This window comes from Giraffa tippelskirchi, chromosome 3 (genome assembly GCF_054371585.1).
Source record: "Giraffa tippelskirchi isolate mGirTip1 chromosome 3, T2T-mGirTip1v1.2.pri, whole genome shotgun sequence".
NCBI classification, from domain to species: Eukaryota; Metazoa; Chordata; class Mammalia; order Artiodactyla; family Giraffidae; genus Giraffa; species Giraffa tippelskirchi.
In genome coordinates, this window is record NC_137277.1 from 101,237,787 (window position 1) to 101,255,291 (window position 17,505).

Genomic DNA, 17,505 nt, shown 5'->3' on the forward strand with positions numbered 1-17,505 from the left:
TATGTGACAATTCCTCTTTGGGTCTCTTCATTCCCTCAGATGGTAACATCCCAAATTGCTTATAACAACTGTGAACCTTCAGACTGTCTTTATACCATGGCCCTGTGTGGAAGGCTCTCTTTCGTCTTTACTGTGCAGGTGAAAACTTTCCCCAGGTTCATAGCAGCCAGTCATCCTGATCCTTATGTCTTGGGTGGAAAGGAAAATCTGCTGCGCATGCTTGAAATTGCCTTTGTCCTAAACGACATCAGATAAAACAGATCCTTCTGTTATAGTCCATAATTCCAAGAGCATTCATAAGGGGTCAGTCCAATGGTTAATTTTCATTCTTCACTTGATGTATCTAAAGTATTTGACATGCTTGCTCCTTTACTCCTTAATCCTGAAAACACATGACTTGCTAAACTCCCACATCACCCCATTCTCTTGATTTTATTCTCATCTCTCTAGTCATTACTTCTCAATTTCTCCTGCTCATTTTTTCTCATCTCCCACCCACCTTCTGTGCACTGGAAGCCCCTAGAACTCAATTCTTGGGCTTACCTGGTTTCAATCTATTCTCACTTCAACAGCAAAACTCATCCACTCTCTTGGTTTTAATTGCAGTTTGGGGCTTCCCTGGTGACTCAAATGGTAAAGAATCTGCCTTCAATTCAGGAGATCCAGACTCACTCCCTGGGTTGTGACAATCCCCTGGAGAAACGAATGGTAACCCACTCCAGTATTCTTGCCTGGAGAATTCTATGGACAGAGGAGCCTGGCGGGCAACAGTCCATGGGGTCGCAAAGAGTCGGACACAACTGGGCGACTTTCACTTTGGGCTCACTACTTCCAAATATGTCTCTAGCCCACACTTCTCTTTCCTGAATTCCAAGTTCATATATCTAACCAGCTATTTAACATCTCTAAGACATCTTAAATCTGTTCAAATCTTTTTGACCTCCTCCAATTTAGCTTCTCTTGCAATCCTTCCCCATGTAGGCAGATAGGGACTCCATTTTTTCAGTTACTTGGGGTCCACACCTTAAAGTCAGCTTTGGCTCCTTTCTTTCTCTTATACCCCACATTCTATTAGTCGGTACATGCTGCCATCTCTACCTTTGAAGTAGATCAACATCCAAACACTTTTTACTCCTTTCACCACTACCATCAAGGCACCATCACCGCCAGCTTGGATTTTGTAAACAGCCTTCTAAATAACGACAACCCTGCTTTTGTTCTTGTCTCCTTGTCACTTCTCTGCTCACAACTGCCAATGGCATTTCTGTGTAAAGTCAAAAATCCCACCTCTGAAAAATACAACCAAACAAAACAACCCAAACATGTACCTCACAATGGTTTACAAGGCTTTATATACAATCTCCTCTGACTGCTCAAACCACATTTCTGTTTTACAGTAAGTCCCCTGCATACGAACCTTCAAGTTACAAAGTTTCAAAGATGTCAACGTGCATTCCATCAATGTCTGGCATAAGTGAAATTGCATCTTGCCCTCTGTCTCTTGTTGCTGACGATCCGTCAGTTCTACCACCTCCCATCTCCTCTCCCTCCTCTAGTCAGTAACTCTTCTTGCCTGTTCACTCAATGCCAGCCCTGGATGCCATCTGTTGTACTACACTACTGTAGTTTTCAATGTGCGTGCTAAGTCACTTCAGTCATGTCTGACTCTGTGCAATCCTATAGACTATAGCCTGCCAAGTTCCTCTGTCCATGGGATTCTCCAGGCAAGGATACTGGAGTCGATAGCCATTCCCTTCTCCAGGGACTCTTCCCGACCCAGGGATGGAACCTGAGTCTCCTGCATTGGCAGGCGGATTCTTTACCACTGTGCCACCTAGAAAGCATGCCAGTTCTAGATAGGAACCTAAATTTTATTAACTACCAGGAATACTAAGGGATAGACATATGTTGCCTCTGACCTGGCAGTTTTGAAAAGGATTGCATCTACCTTGCTAGAAGATGTTATGGATCACTCTGAAACAGGTAAGGGCTGATTTGACCTTCAGTTAGATATTCATACCCAAATTTATGCAAAAAATGGCTATGGGCCTACGCCACTCTGCATTACTTAAGCATACAATTAATAAGCATGTACAATTAAAAGAATGAAAACGAAACAAAAAAGAGAATGCAAGTAGTGGTAATGAGCTAAATGAAACCTTTGATACTAACTTCTTTTGGGGGCACAGATCTAATATTTACATTTCCATTATTTACTTAAGGGTTTATGTAATTCACTAGTTAATAACCTAGAAACATGTCTTCAAAATTGTTCTGAGAGTAGACCGTGAAAGGAAAAACTAGCATTTGTTGGACCAACTGAGGTCAAATTAAAATATTTATTAAAGTTATATAATATAAATTCTATAAGAAATAATTATAATAAGAAATTTTTTCCTTGTGATGAAGGGAAAACTTACTTTTCTAACTCTCTTCTAAGGTCATTACTGAAACAGGGGATCTCTATGTTTAATTACAATATCATGAATACTTAAATTTGTCTCATACTGAGAAAGTCATATGATTACAGCTAGCACACTGATTTTTGCTACATGAACTTTCAATTGGAAAACTCAAACCATCTTGCCTTAGAATTTTCTGTTAACTTTCCACTCTACCTGACAAAAAGGAAAATCAGAAATGTCTGACATCAAAGCAGTTTGCACAAGAACTGTCACAAGGATATTTGAAATCTATAGGCAATACATTCATGATCCAGTAGTCAAAGCTATGGCTCTTGGTATGGAAGCAATGTGCTCTCTGTGTTTTGCACTTTTCTAGATTCTGATTCTTTAAGTTTTTTAAAAAATAGTTCAATCTATAAGGAGAAAATGTAAACAAATGTGCGTGTGTGCGTGCTAAGTCGCTTCAGTCATGTCCAACTCTTTGTGACCTTATGGACTGTAGCCCACCAAGCTCCTCTGTCCAAGAGATTCTCCAGGCTAGAATACTGGAGTGGGTTGCCATGCCCTTCTTCAGGGAATCTTCCCAACCCAGGGATCGAGCCTGCATCTCCTACACCTCGTGCATTGCAGGTGGATTCTTTACTGTTGAGCCACTGGAGAAGCCCATAGTAACAGATAAAGCAATTTCAGTGAAATTAAATTTCCTTCAGTTTGGAAGTTTGCACAAACTCAGTTCTGCAGGATAATGTAGAGCAAAACTTTATACGTTTGTGAATAATACTGCTACATTCTAATTCACAACTCCTTTTCCCAACATAAATGCATATTGCCAAAGTATGTGCCCTTTAAATAAGAGAAAATGGAACTAAAAGTTTATATTTAGCATCTTTCTATATGCCATCTTCTTCAGTTCAGTTCAGTCACTCAGTCGTGTCCAACTCTTTGCGACCCCATGAGCTGCAGCACACCAGGCCTCCCTGTCCAACAGCAACTCCTGGAGCCCACCCAAACTCATGTCCATTGAGTCAGTGATGCATCCAGCCATCTCATCCTCTGTCATCCCCTTCTCCTCCTGCCCCCAATCCCTTCCAGCATCAGGGTCTTTTCCAATGAGTAAAGTCTTCACATGAGGTGGCCAAAGTATTGGAGTTTCAGCTTCAGCATCAGTCCTTCCAATGAATATTCAGGACTGATCTCCTTTAGGATGGACTGGTTGGATCTCCTTGCAGTCCAAAGGACTCTCAAGAATCTCCTCCAACACCACAGTTCAAAAGCATCAACTCTTTGGCACTCAGCTTTCTTCACAGTCCAAATCTCACATCTCTAATCACTTTCAAATTCTATTTCATAAAAAAATTAACAAGTATGCATTTGCTGCAGTATGTGGTATAGTAAAAATAACTCACAGAGGGCCACCTGTAAACGCAAGATTCAACCTTAGAGTCTAGTAGAGATCCATCAGTGCCCAGTGTGTAAGTTCTATCATGTTTCCTGTTCAAAAAAAGCAAGAATTCAAAATTCTATGTATTTTATACAAAGGTAATTTTATGCAATGCCATCTCCCTTCTGATTTATTCAATATAAGTAAAGCTTTTACCTGAGTACCCTAAATTATTTTTACTATCAATAATGCAATATTGACCTTAAATTTTCCCACTATACATATATTTTTTAAAAAATTTTGGCCACTGCCATCACAGTTATTGAAAATAACAAACTGTCATAAAACCATACATCATTACCACATTTGGCTTATTTAAGGACCAGTAGTAGCCTTTGGTTAACAATTTCCTTCAGAATTTCCAATCCAGATGACTCATGCATATTTGAAGTAAATATTTCACTACAAAATAAAGAATTATATCAAATTACATTTAAGTTTCTTCTATGTTTTATTCAGATGTGTACACAGTGTCATTTGTATAGAATGCTAAGTAAAAAAATAACAGTTAATTTGGGGGTTATTGCTATAAAAATATGTTATCTTTTATATATATATATCACAGCATTACTTATTATTAGCTTCACACATAGCACTTTGTCTTTGATTTACGCAAACAACTGTAAATGTTTTATATATTTGTGAGGAAGTGAATGATATTAGACCATCAATCCACGGGGACTGCAAATCAGGGGGAAAAAAAAGGCTATTACATTTCAGAAGCTGTTAAATCAGTTGTGCCCCCTGGCTGATTTTGTCAGCTATATTTGCTGTGGGTAAAACCGTTGATGCCTGGAATACTGGCACAGCCCTGAGAGTGTTGGAGAGTAAATAGCAGCGAAGTTGTAAACTACAGCACACATCTCACACTTACCGCGTAAGCCCAGCTTACACTTTCCTCTGAATAAATCCAGCAGCTTTAAAAAGAGCAAGAGAGAGAAATAAAGAAAAGTTGGGGAGGGGGGAGGGGAAACTGGGCCAGGCCTTCTGTCACTGCCTCCAGCTTTAGCCCCTCAGCAGCCTGCCAACAGGACACTGTTCCTGCCAGTTGTAAATTTTAATTGGCCATCTGGGGAAAGCACAAACCACTGACTAGAGATTAATCAGCAAATTAACCCAGGCATAATACACATTTCCCAATGGGCCTGAAGCAGCTCTAGGCTGGGCCAGAGCAGCCTGGGATGCAGGAGAACTTGTGTAGAATGCTGTTATTGCTTCCTGCCATGCAGGAGAACATTATCTCAGAGTCCTGAAATTCCCTTCTGTGTGACCTTGTTAGTGCCCCTGATTTGTATGGCGGTTACAAAGAGCATTTTTTTTTTTCGGTAAAGTGCTAAACACAGATGGCACAGGTACTGTGATTGCTGGGAAAAGTGTTGATGAATCAGTGAAAGTGACAACTTTTCTCTGGTGGGCTATTCACTTGGTTTGCTAAAGTACCTACAGGAAGAAACAATAGTGTACCTGGATTTTAACCAGCTCGGTGAATCACCAGAGAATCACATTTATTTAGCCAGTTTCTTGTGTGATACAAAGTGCCTTTTCACAGCCTCTATCTTGTAAAAGCAAATTTGTAAATAATAAAAGCTTCATAAAGCCTAGGTTACCAAAATTAAATCAAATGTGTGCTAATATAGAATGATGTGGCCTCAACATTTTCACCAAAAGTCTTCTAGTTAGCTCATAGCCATGCCTTGAGCCAAGACAGGCAAAGAGGGTAACCATTCAAGTGAGGGACTGGTGAGAAACTGGGAATAGTTTTGACAGATGGTGGATGAAATGACTTTTCATGGAAGAAGCAGTCTTTACACAGCTTCTGAAATAATGGAAAAGGAAGGGCTCTGTGCATTTTAAACAAGGATCATTAGGATACAGAATATCAAGAAGACTCAGAGGTAATACTATAAAGCCCAAATAAAAAACACATTGAATAAACTTGCTTTCAGGGGCCTAAGGAAAGTTAAAAGGTGATATGACCACGGAACATACGGGAAAATAGAAAATTTTCATCTTCTTGACAGATGCATCTCCAGAATTTAGCATAGTACTTAGTATCATGGCATATGGTAGGCACGCAACATATTTTATGAAAGAAGACATATCCAGCTTTAATAAAATCAGACACCACTGTGGTATCAGACACACCTCCTACTGCCTTTTCTTTCCAGTCTAGATGGAATGAGCAGTAGACTACATTACGAGGGTCCCTACTCAAACCACTCTCGAAGCACCAGTTCATAGGCTGAAAAGAGACCTATGTTATCACCTAGTGCGAAGACCTTGAACTTTACTCAGTAAGTTGGCAATGGACTTGCAGTATTAAGGCTGTTATACAGTTAGGGAGAAAGTGGAAGATGCAGTTGTCTGAGGTTACGAGCAAGCAGAGGCAGCCAATGCCATGAACAAAAATGGAGCCAACTTGCTGGGAGGAATAGTAAGGAACGAGCAGGCAATGCTGAGAACCAGGAAGCAGCCTCTCTGTCTCAGTTCCGTCCTATTGGAAGGCTACCTCTACGTTTTTTTCCTGGCCTCTGATTTTATGTGGTTTCAATGAGTTTACATGGCATTCTGATCATTTCAACCAAAAGAAGCTTGACCAGAACAACCATAAATGGCAACAGCACCATCATAAGCCAACAGCCTGAGAAGACTAATAAAACTAGTAACCATTCTCATGCCCCTTCCAACAGCGCAAGCATTTAGGAACTCCAAAGCATGCTGGTCATTTTCAGAAATACAAGTCATGGTGGATTATTTTATATGGCTCTGCCCTGACCCATCGCTAAATCACACAGACCCATTTCACCTGCCTCTGGCAAAGCAGATAGATTCTTTTCCTTCACAACCAGGTATAGATTTCTTTCTGTTTTATTACATTATTGCAAGCAATGCTGTCTGCCAAACCACATGCCCTTAAACTGAAATGGCTTCTGGCCGAGCACTGGGTTATCCGTGACAGTAAATCAGTCAATATGCACGGCCTAGAGACCACAGCTGTTAAATAGATGTCTTTGGCTTTAGGTGGGGAACCCTCAAATACCCAACTCAGTCCCTAATAAGACCTTCTAAAAAGCCTTTATTTCAAATAGTATTTTAAATCACATAGCAGTTTATCATGAGACTTTTTTTTTATTGTGAGGTTTTATATGGAATATAAAGGCATGAAAAGAGAATAGGTGACAGGTATGTGATAATTCAATAACTGGTAAAAAGAAAATATTAGTCTTTCAGAATTTGTAATATTCCAAAAAAACTTTAAGAGTTGAAATGTCTGGCCTCTGCTTACCCTGTCTGACTTGCTCTGGCTATGTATTCTGCATACTGGAAATAATTCCTAACACAACAGTTACTGGAGAGTTTAGTCAGTATTTTCAGTGTGCACTGGTAAATGGATTTCTTTATCTCCTCTGGGAAACTTATGATCCAAAGGGTAGAGCATGATCAAATAAACCCTGGAGAGTTTGTGTGGTTTCTTCTGAATTATCCCAAAGCTTTCCTGTCTAACTTCATCTCTGTTGCCCCTACCTTACATCATCTCAATTACATATATAAAAAGCTAGAGGAAATGGTGTTTACTTGTTTGTAAAGCAGAGACAACACTTTGCCAACAGAGGTCTGTCTAATCAAGGCTGTGGTTTTTCCAGTGGTCATGTATGGATGTGAGAGTTGGGCTATAAAGAAAGCTGAGCACCGAAGAATTAATGCATTTGAACTAGGGTGTTGGAGAAGACTTTTGAGAGTCCCTTGCACTGCAAGGAGATCCAACCAGTCCATCCTAAAGGAGATCAGTCCTGGGTGTTCATTGGAAGGTCTGATGTTGAAGCTGAAACTCCAATACTTGGGCTACCTGATGCCAAGAGCTGACTCATTTGAAAAGACCCTGATGCTGGGAAAGATTGAGGGCAGACGGAGAAGGGGACGACAGAGGATGAGATGATTGGATGGCATCACTGACTCATTGGACATGAGTTTGGGTGGACTCTGGGAGTTGGTGATGGACAGGGAGGCCTGGCGAACTGCAGTCCATGGCATCGCAAAGAGTCGGACATGACTGACCGACTAAACTGAACTAAACTGAAAGGCATTAGAGATACTTCATAAGAAGATACCTGGCATACTAAGGTACAGAGTAGTAAAATGATGATAATTATAATATAGATCATGTATTATTCTGCTTGGATATAATTTTCCATATATTTTAGTGAAATAAAGAAGAAATGGATACGTGGTAATATTTTGAGTTTATGTATTTCTTTTTCTAAACATCTTAAAGTAACTCACAATTTTATATTGTTTTATCTTTACACCTAGAAATGAAACAGTTTACCATAGGTTATTTCACACAACGTGGCTAAGGTGTAGAAATGGAGTCAAGGAAGCTGAGATACATAATAATCAGGTAAATAACAGAAGATTAATTCACAAGAGTGTCTGTTGCACCGGAAAAATATGAAATATACTTATGTATTTGATTTGCTTAAAACAGCAATCTCCATGGTCCTTTGAAGCTGGTTTCACCTTCCTTCTTCCCCTTTTCCTACCTACTCAATGGACATGAATTTTCACAAACTCCGGGAGATAGTGAAGGACAGGGAAGCCTGGCATGCTGCAGTCGATGGGGTTGCAAAGAGTTGAACACAACTTAGAGACTGAGCAACAACAAACCTATATATCCAATGCCCCACCAACCTGGAAATTTTCTGTTTCTGTTAACACATCCTGACTTCCTATGGCTTGCACACTCTCTACTCCTTAACAGGTTCCAACTTCTTTCATTCATTTTTTATCTAGGAATTTCCACTCATCTTCAAGATCTCAGCTTTGAGAAGCTTTTTATGTCTTCCCCACGTGGACAGAGTTGCTTTGGTCTTGCAGTTTCCACCAGAACTTTGGCCATACCATTTCTTTAACTCTTATCTTGGTTAATATTGAAAATTATCTGTTTACCTATGTCTTCCCAACTAGGACTTGAATTATTTGAGGACTAAACTCAACACCCAGCATAATATTCCCTATAAGGTAGATAATCCATAAAATATTTGGTGCAGGAGAATACTAATAAATTATTTGCTGCAAAAGTAGTAGCATTAAGGATATAGGCAAAGAGCCCCCATTCTCTGAATGCATTTCAGAACTAATTTTGTTTTCCTTTGGCTTCCCATGTGATGTTAGTGGTAAAAAAGCCAATGCAGGAGACATAAGAGATGTGAGCTCAGTCCCTGGGTCAGGAAGATTCTCTGGAGGAGGGCATGGCAACCCACTCCAGTATTCTTGCATGGAGAATCTCATAAACAGAGGAGGCTGGCGGACTACAGTTCACAGGGTCGCAAAGAGTTGGAGATGACTGCATCAATTTAGTGCACGCATGCACTTGTTTACCTCTATGAGACAGACTCATGTATTTCAGGTATATAATTGAAGATGGCCTTGAATTTCAAAGCTTCTATGACTTTACAAACTTTTTTGTGAAATAATATTCATGCAATTAAACGTATTTGGATGACCATGATTTTCATAGCTTCAATTTTTTTACCAACTTGAAAATAATATATGTGTAATTAAATACACTGAATTTAAGTGTATAAGTCATTGAGCTTTGCCAAATGTATATACCTTACAATCTGTGTAACTCATAACCCTATCACAATATAGAACATTTACATCACCCAGAAAGTTTCCTCCCACCCCTTTGCACTCAATCCATTTCATGCCACTCACTCAGGCAACCACTACTCTTATATTCATCAATATAGATTAGTTTTGAATCTTCTAAGACTTGATATAAACAAATTCTTAAGTAAACACTTTGGGGCATCTGGCTTTTTGCTATGGTAGTGATGTGTATCAGAGTTTTGCTCATTTTTATTATTGAATACTATTTCATTATACGAACGTACAACATTTTATGTATCCACTCACCAGTCAATGGGTATTTGGGTTTTTAATAGGTTTTAGCTATGGGACTTCCCTGGTGGTTCAGTTGGTAAAGAATCCACCTGCAATGCAGGACGCCTGGGTTCAATCCCTGAGGTGGCAAGATCCCCTGGAGGAGGGCATGGCAACCCACTTCAGATTTCTTGCCTGGAGAATCCCATGGACAGAGGAGCCTGGTGGGCTACAGTCCAAGGGGTCACAAAGAGTGGACACACTGTGTGACTAAGCACAGCACAGCACTGCATTATGAAGAAAGCTGCTATCAATATTCATGTATGTCTTTCTGTTATTTTTTAACTTCTTCTGGCTAAATACCTAGGAGCAAAATTGTTATGTCATGTGATAAACATGTATTTAAGTATATAAGAAATTGCTAAAATATTTTCTTAGGTTTTTGTACCATTTTATATTCCCACAGCAATGTTTGAGAGTTCTAGTTGCTCTTTACATTGGGCCAGTTTTGTGAAAAACACCATTGGTATTTTGAAGGAACTGTACTCAATCTGTAGAGATTGCTTTGGGTAGTGTGGATATTTTAACAATATTGAGTCTTCCAATCTATGAGTACTGTATATATTTTCATTTATTTATGCTGTCTTTAATTTCTTTCCTCAGTGTTTCATAGTTTTCAAAGTACAGATCTTTCACCTCTTTGGTTAAATTTATTCCTAGGTATTTTGTTCTTTCTGAGGCAAGTGTCATGCAATTGTTTCATTCATTTCTCTGATAGTTTGTTATTGGTGTGTAGAAATGTCACTGATTTCTGTAGACTGATTTTATATTCTATAACTGTATTCAATTCATGTTTTAGTTATAACAGTTTCCTGGTGGAGTCTTCAGGGTTTTCTATGTATAGTATCATGTCATTTGCAAAGAGTTAGAATGTTATTTCTTTTTTAATTTGAATTACTTTTATTTCTTTTTCTTGCCTAATTGTTGTGGCTAGGACTTCAATTGTTGTTGCTATTGTTCAGCTGCTAAGTCATGTCTGACTCTTTGCAATCCCATGGACTGCAACGTGCCAAGCTCCTCTGTCTTCCACTATTTCCTTGAGTTTGCTCAAATTCATGTCCTTTGAGTCAATGATGCCATCCAACTATCTCACCCTCTGTCACCCCCTTCTCTTTCTGCCCTCAATCTTTTCTAGCATCAGGATCTTTTCCAGTGAATCAGCTCTTCGCATCAGGCAGCCAAAGGATTGGAGCTTCAGCTTCAGCATCAGTCCTTCCAATGAATATTCAGAATTGATTTCCTTTGGGATTGACTGGTTTGATCTTGCAGTCCAAGGGACTCTCAAGAGTCTTCTCTAGCACTGCAATTCAAAAGCACCAATTCTATTTGAATAAAAGTGACAAAGGTGAGCAACCCTTTCTTGTTCCTGATCTTAGAGAAAAAGTTTTTATATTTTCTCATCCTTGTTAGCTGTGCATTTATCATATATAACCTTTACTATATTGAGATATGGTTCTTCTATACCCACTTCACTGAGCATTTTTATCATAAATAGACGTCGAATTTTGTTAAATGCTTTTTCTGCATCTATTGAGATGATCATATGATTTTTATTTTGTTAATGCTGTGTATCATATTGCTTGATCTCCAAATGTTAAACCATCCTTGCAATACTGGAATGAATTCTACTTGATTGTCTTGCATGATCTTTTTAATGTATTATTGAGTTTGGTTTGCTAATATTGAAGATTTTTGCATCTATGTCATATATTACTTAGGTTATTGGCCTATAATTTTATTTTTCTGTGAATGTGTGTAGGTTATATGCATATACTATACCAATTTATATAAGAAACTTAAGCATCTTTCAAGCATCCTCTAGTCTTCCATGGAGGTCCTGAAACCAATTTCCCACCTTCAGTGTAATAGGCTCATCAAGGATATAGACTTCCAGAAAATAATTGTATTCTTATCTAGTTGAATATTCTGCCACATGGCACCACCGATGACTCCTTGGACCTCTTTCAACTGTTACTATACTAGTTTGCTTTTTATCTCTCTGATTATCCCCACAGAAAAACTGTCCTCTGTCCTCTACATTTGTCTATTAACCCCATCTCTTCTTTAATTCAGGTAGCTTGAGTTATGCCATACATTTTATTATCTTCAACTACCACTGCGTAGGTCAGAATTTTTTGAGGATACAAAAACTACATCAATTATCTTAATAGAAAAAATGAAACAACTGTTAACTAGTTTATAGAAAACTAAAAAGGCAAAAGGAAAACACTTTCTGTGTTTAAATCTAGGCTTGTGGACCGAATAGAATCTTTAAAGCTCAGGTGCTAGAAGGAGAGCCTATGGAGCTAAAAGTTAGATCTTTGAGGACAGAGTACTTCTCAGATAGTACTGGTGTTTAAGAGCTTGAAAGAGGAGTCCCACTGGACTGGGACTCAGTCTTCTGAAAATGAAGCATATTCTGGCTGATGCTGAGCTTTCTGAGAGGAATATAATGAGGCTGATTTCAATAGCAGAGAAAAATTGCAAACTGCAGTCAACTGCTACTTGTAGAACCAACTGTCACTACCAGGGTGATTCCATCACATAACTGGAATCAGAAGCAAAGAGGAAAGAGTAAGTTTTTTTTACCCATCCAGATTTCCAGATTTTCTCCAGTGCCTGTTTTTGGCAAAGCATAATGGGGACTAACTAGCAAAAGAGTTCAACTGCAGTATAAAAAAGCAGAGTATTAAAGTGTGAGTTTGACACTAAAAGACAATAGTATAATAATCACAATGGTTCAGATATTTGGTTACCCGATATCCATACACACTTTTTTTTTTAATAAATTTATATATTTTAGTTGGGGGCTAATTACTTTACAATATTGTAGTGGTTTTTGCCACACATTGACATGAATCAGCCATGGGTATACATGTGTTCCCCATCCTGAACCCCCCTCCCACCTCCCTCCCCATCCCATCCCTCTGGGTCATCACATTGCCCCAGCCGTGAGCATTTGTCTGATGCATTGAACCTGGAATGGTGTTCTGTTTCACATATGATAGTATACATGTTTCATTGCTATTCTCCCAGAATGTCCCACCCTCATCTTCTCCCTCAGAGTCCATAAGACTGTTCTATGCATCTGTGTCTCTTATTCTGTCTCGCATATAGGGTTATCGTTACCATCTTTCAAATTCCATATATATGCATTAGTATACTGTATTGGTGTTTTTCTTTCTGGCTTACTTCACTCTGTATAATGGGCTCCAGTTTCATCCATCTCAATAGAACTGATTCAAATGTATTCTTTTTAATGGCTGAGTAATATTCCATTGTGTATATGTACCACAGCTTCCTTATCCATTCATCTGCTGATGGACATCTAGGTTGCTTCCATGTCCTGGCTATTGTAAACAGTGCTGTGATGAACATTGGGGTACACGCGTCTCTTTCAATTCTGGTTTCCTCGGTGTGTATGCCCAGCAGTGGGATTGCTGGGTCATATGGCAGTTCTATTCCCAGTTTTTTAAGGAATCTCCACACTGTTCTCCATAGTGGCTGTACTAGTTTGCATTCCCACCAACAGTGTAAGGGGTTCCCTTTTCTCCACACCCTCTCCAGCATTTATTGCTTGTAGATTTTTGGATAGCAGACATTCTGACTAGTGTGAAATGGTACCTCATTGTGGTTTTGATTTGCATTTCTCTAATAATGAGTGATGTTGAGCATCTTTTCATGTGTTTGTTAGCCATCTGTATGTCTTCTTTGGAGAAATGTCTGTTTAGTTCTTTGGCCCATTTCTTGGTTGGGTCATTTATTTTTCTGGAATTCAGCTGCAGGAGTTGCTTGTATATTTTTGAGATTAGTTGTTTGTCTGTTGCTTCGTTTGCTATTATTTTCTCCCATTCTGAAGGCTGTCTTTTCACCTTGCTTATAGTTTCCTTTGTTGTGCAAAAGATTTTAATTTTAATTAGCTCCCATTTGTTTATTTTTGCTTTTATTTCCAATATTCTGGGAGGTGGGTCATGGAGGATCCTGCTGTGATTTATGTCGGAGAGTGTTTTGCCTATGTTTTCCTCTAGGAGTTTTATAGTTTCTGGTCTTACGTTTAGATCTTTAATCCATTTTGAGTTTATTTTTGTGTACGGTGTTAGGAAGTGTTCTAGTTTCATTCTTTTACAAGTGGTTGACCAGTTTTCCCAGCACCACTTTTTAAAGAGATTGTCTTTTCTCTATTGTATATTCTTGCCTCCTTTGTCAAAGATAAGGTGTCCATAGGTGCATGGATTTATCTCTGGGCTTTCTATTTTGTTCCATTGATCTATATTTCTATCTTTGTGCCAGTACCATACTGTCTTGATGACTGTGGCTTTGTAGTAGAGCCTGAAGTCAGGCAGGTTGATTCCTCCAGTTCCATTCTTCTCTCTCAAGATTGCTTTGGCTATTCGAGGTTTCTTATATTTCCATACAAATTGTGAAATGATTTGTTCTAGTTCTGTGAAAAATACCATTGGTAGCTTGATAGGGATTGCATTGAATCTATAGATTGCTTTGGGTAGTATACTCATTTTCATTGTATTATTTCTTCCAATCCATGAACACGGTATATTTCTCCATCTGTTTGTGTCCTCTTTGATTTCTTTCATCAGTGTTTTATAGTTTTCTATATATAAGTTTTTTGTTTCTTTAGGTAGATATATTCCTAAGTATTTTATTCTTTTTGTTGCAATGGTGAATGGTATTGTTTCTTTAATTTCTCTTTCTGTTTTCTCATTATTGGTATATAGGAATGCAAGATATTTCTGTGTGTTAATTTTATATCCTGCAACTTTACTATATTCATTGATTAGCTCTAGTTAATTTTCTGGTAGAATCTTTAGGGTTTTCTATGTAGAGGATCATGTCATCTGCAAACAGTGAGAGTTTTACTTCTTCTTTTCCTATCTGTATTCCTTTTATTTCTTTTTCAGCTCTGATTGCTGCTGTACACACTTTTTTAACATCAACTTGACTTCAATATAATGACAGAAACTACCTTACACTTTGACGCAACAAAATTCTTTGTATGTTCAAGGATGCTCCCAATTCGTTTCAAAACAAGTAGTTGTCATGTTTCGAAAATCGTTGTATTCATCTTTGAGAGATAACTACACATCGCGTTAGCCGAGTAGGAGCTAGGCGCCATCTACAGCCTACTTCCCATGGTACAACAATCATCATGTGATCACAAAGATTTCTGAAGATTCTTAAGACCCGGAATAGTCTCTGTTACTGACACCCCAGGATCACAAAGTGCATACCTACTGAAAAGAAGCTGGTACCTAGAATAAGGTATACTGATTACTTGACAAACTATTATGCAAAATTTTAAAAATACACAGAAAGCAACCTACATATGTAAACAAGACCTGGGAAAATTGTTCAGAAAGTTAATTGAAAATAAGAGAACATTATATGTAGGGAGGTGAAGGGAGAGTAAAAGAGGGAGAAAGGAAAGGGGGGAAAAAGACAGAAGAATAAAGAGGAATGAAAAAGAGCAAAAGAAGGGAAAAAAGGCATCTCCTGAAATGATAACCATAGTTACCTCCAAGAGGGATTATTATGAGTAAAATTTTACCAATTTTTCATAAAGGGCATATACTATTTTTATAGTCAGAAGAAACTGCATATAAGAAAAGAAATTAAAGGTGCTCCACCAGGTCAGGTGATTTCTTTCAGACAGGAGGTTATTTTAAAGTATCTTTTGATATTGATTTCTAACATAATTCCACAGTGATAAGAAATCAATATCAAAAGATACTTTAAAATAACCCACATATTTTCAAGTACAAAGTGACGTTTACTAAGAGAGATCTTTGACTTAGCCATTGAAAGCCCCACTGAGTTAAAAGACTAAAAAACACAGAGGGTGATTGCAGAGAAGAAAGCATTTAAATGAGAAATTAATATCAAAATGATAAATCAATATCAAAGATACTTTAGAAACCCCATGTATTTAGAAATTAAATGCCCACTTTTAAATGATGGGTGTATCTAGGAACCCATGAAAAGGAAAATTAGAAAATATTTGTAACAGAATAAAGATGAAAAGAGAATTTTTCAGAATTTGTTGTATGCAGCTTAAGTTGCTCAATGAAGCTAAATAGAGTGTGGAATCTCGAATAAGTTATGAAAACAAATAACAGAGACTAGCATATAATTTTGTGAAATTTGAACAAAATTTGTACTTTAGTTAATAATAGTTTATCACTTGTTAATTTCTTGCTTTTTTTTTTTTTTTTACAGCATAGTATTTCCTTATACTCTCAGACTTGGAGTAATCACATTTATTTATTGAAATTTTAAGCTGAATTATTATTGAATGAATCATTATAGCAAAGACATTATAGCATGTCTTAGACCACCTGTGATTTTGAATTTTTTCTACCTGTATCTCCTTCTGTGAAAATAAAGAAACTTTGGAGTCACTACAAGAAGTGGTGTAGGTAGATATAAATTCTTATTTGTACTTAAGTGGAGGATACTTTGTTAGTTTTTGGCATAGCTAATAGTGTATTGGCTGGCTTAAGCTATCATTCTGGTGGTCACTTTATTTGAAATAAAATAACTTATAAGAGGAAAAGGCAAGTTCTCCTTGAATTTCTCTTAAAGTTTGGAAGATAACATTCTCATAGGCTTTTCCTCATTACATAAAGAAAGGGAAGGTATCCTGATAGCCCTAAATATTCAAATCAGCTCCATTACCTGTAAAGAATCACCTGCCAATGCAGGAGACTCAGGAGACTTGGGTTCATCCCTGGGTCAGGAAGGTCCCCTGCAGAAGGGCATGGCAACCCACTCCAGTATTCTTGCCTGGAGAATCCCATGGACAGAGGAGCCTGGTAGTCTACAGCCCATAAGGTAGCAAAGAGTCAGACATGACTGAAGTGACAGCACGCACACATGCATTTCCAACACCAATCTTTTACCATACAAATTAATTTCAATATCTAAAGAGAAGCATAATAAGAATGTTATCTTGGACTCAAGCTTGTTGACCTCTGTGAATTATATCTACTGAATGTTACTGTATTTTGCCATGGCCTTAGGTGATTTGATAGTAATGGAAGAGTTTGAATGAATGTACCGGTGTTATATGATGTTTAAATTAAATGAGAGTATTTTAAGCCAGTATGTTTTGCTACTTGGATGGAGGAAGGATGTAAATCCTACAATTTTGTCATTGTGAAGACTCATGAATATGCCATTGTCATAATGTACCATCCTGTTGTTGAAGAAAGCTAGAATTAACATGCACCTTTTAATGTATTTATGTGTGAATATACATATACATACATACTTTATAAAATAAAAATGAGTATATATATATATATATTTCTTCTGGTTATTTTATTTTTAAACTACTTAGCAAATAATTTAGTCAAGGTTATTGCCCTAATTTGAAAAGAACTTTGAATTTTGGCACCAAAAAAAAAAAGCTGCTTAAGAAGTGGACATTTTGTTTGTATTATGTTGTCTTTTATTTACTTTTATTAAGTAACAATAAACCAAAATAAACCACAAAGTGCTTGTGCACTTAAATACCTTCAGTGAATTTAAAGACTTACAGAATTAATGGTTTAGGCAGACTTTCTTTGAGCAACAGAAACAAAGAGAAATCAAAATGCCTATCTGTCAGAATTAAGCAGTTTTATATTCTGATCCACTAAATCTATCCTCAGTTAAATAAGAATGAAGAAGTATCCAAAGCAATAAATCTGGATATGT

At 37.7% G+C, this 17,505-nt stretch overlaps 1 long non-coding RNA gene across 1 annotated transcript in view; it reads right to left on the reverse strand.

Moving 5' to 3' along the window:
• Positions 1-17,505, reverse strand: part of LOC145542209 (uncharacterized) — an 88,852-nt gene that overhangs the window by 4,708 nt on the left and 66,639 nt on the right. Inside the window, exon 3 of the long non-coding RNA XR_014079667.1 lies at positions 96-237. This is a non-coding gene — a long non-coding RNA (uncharacterized LOC145542209). The remainder of the gene's footprint in view (positions 1-95; positions 238-17,505) is intronic.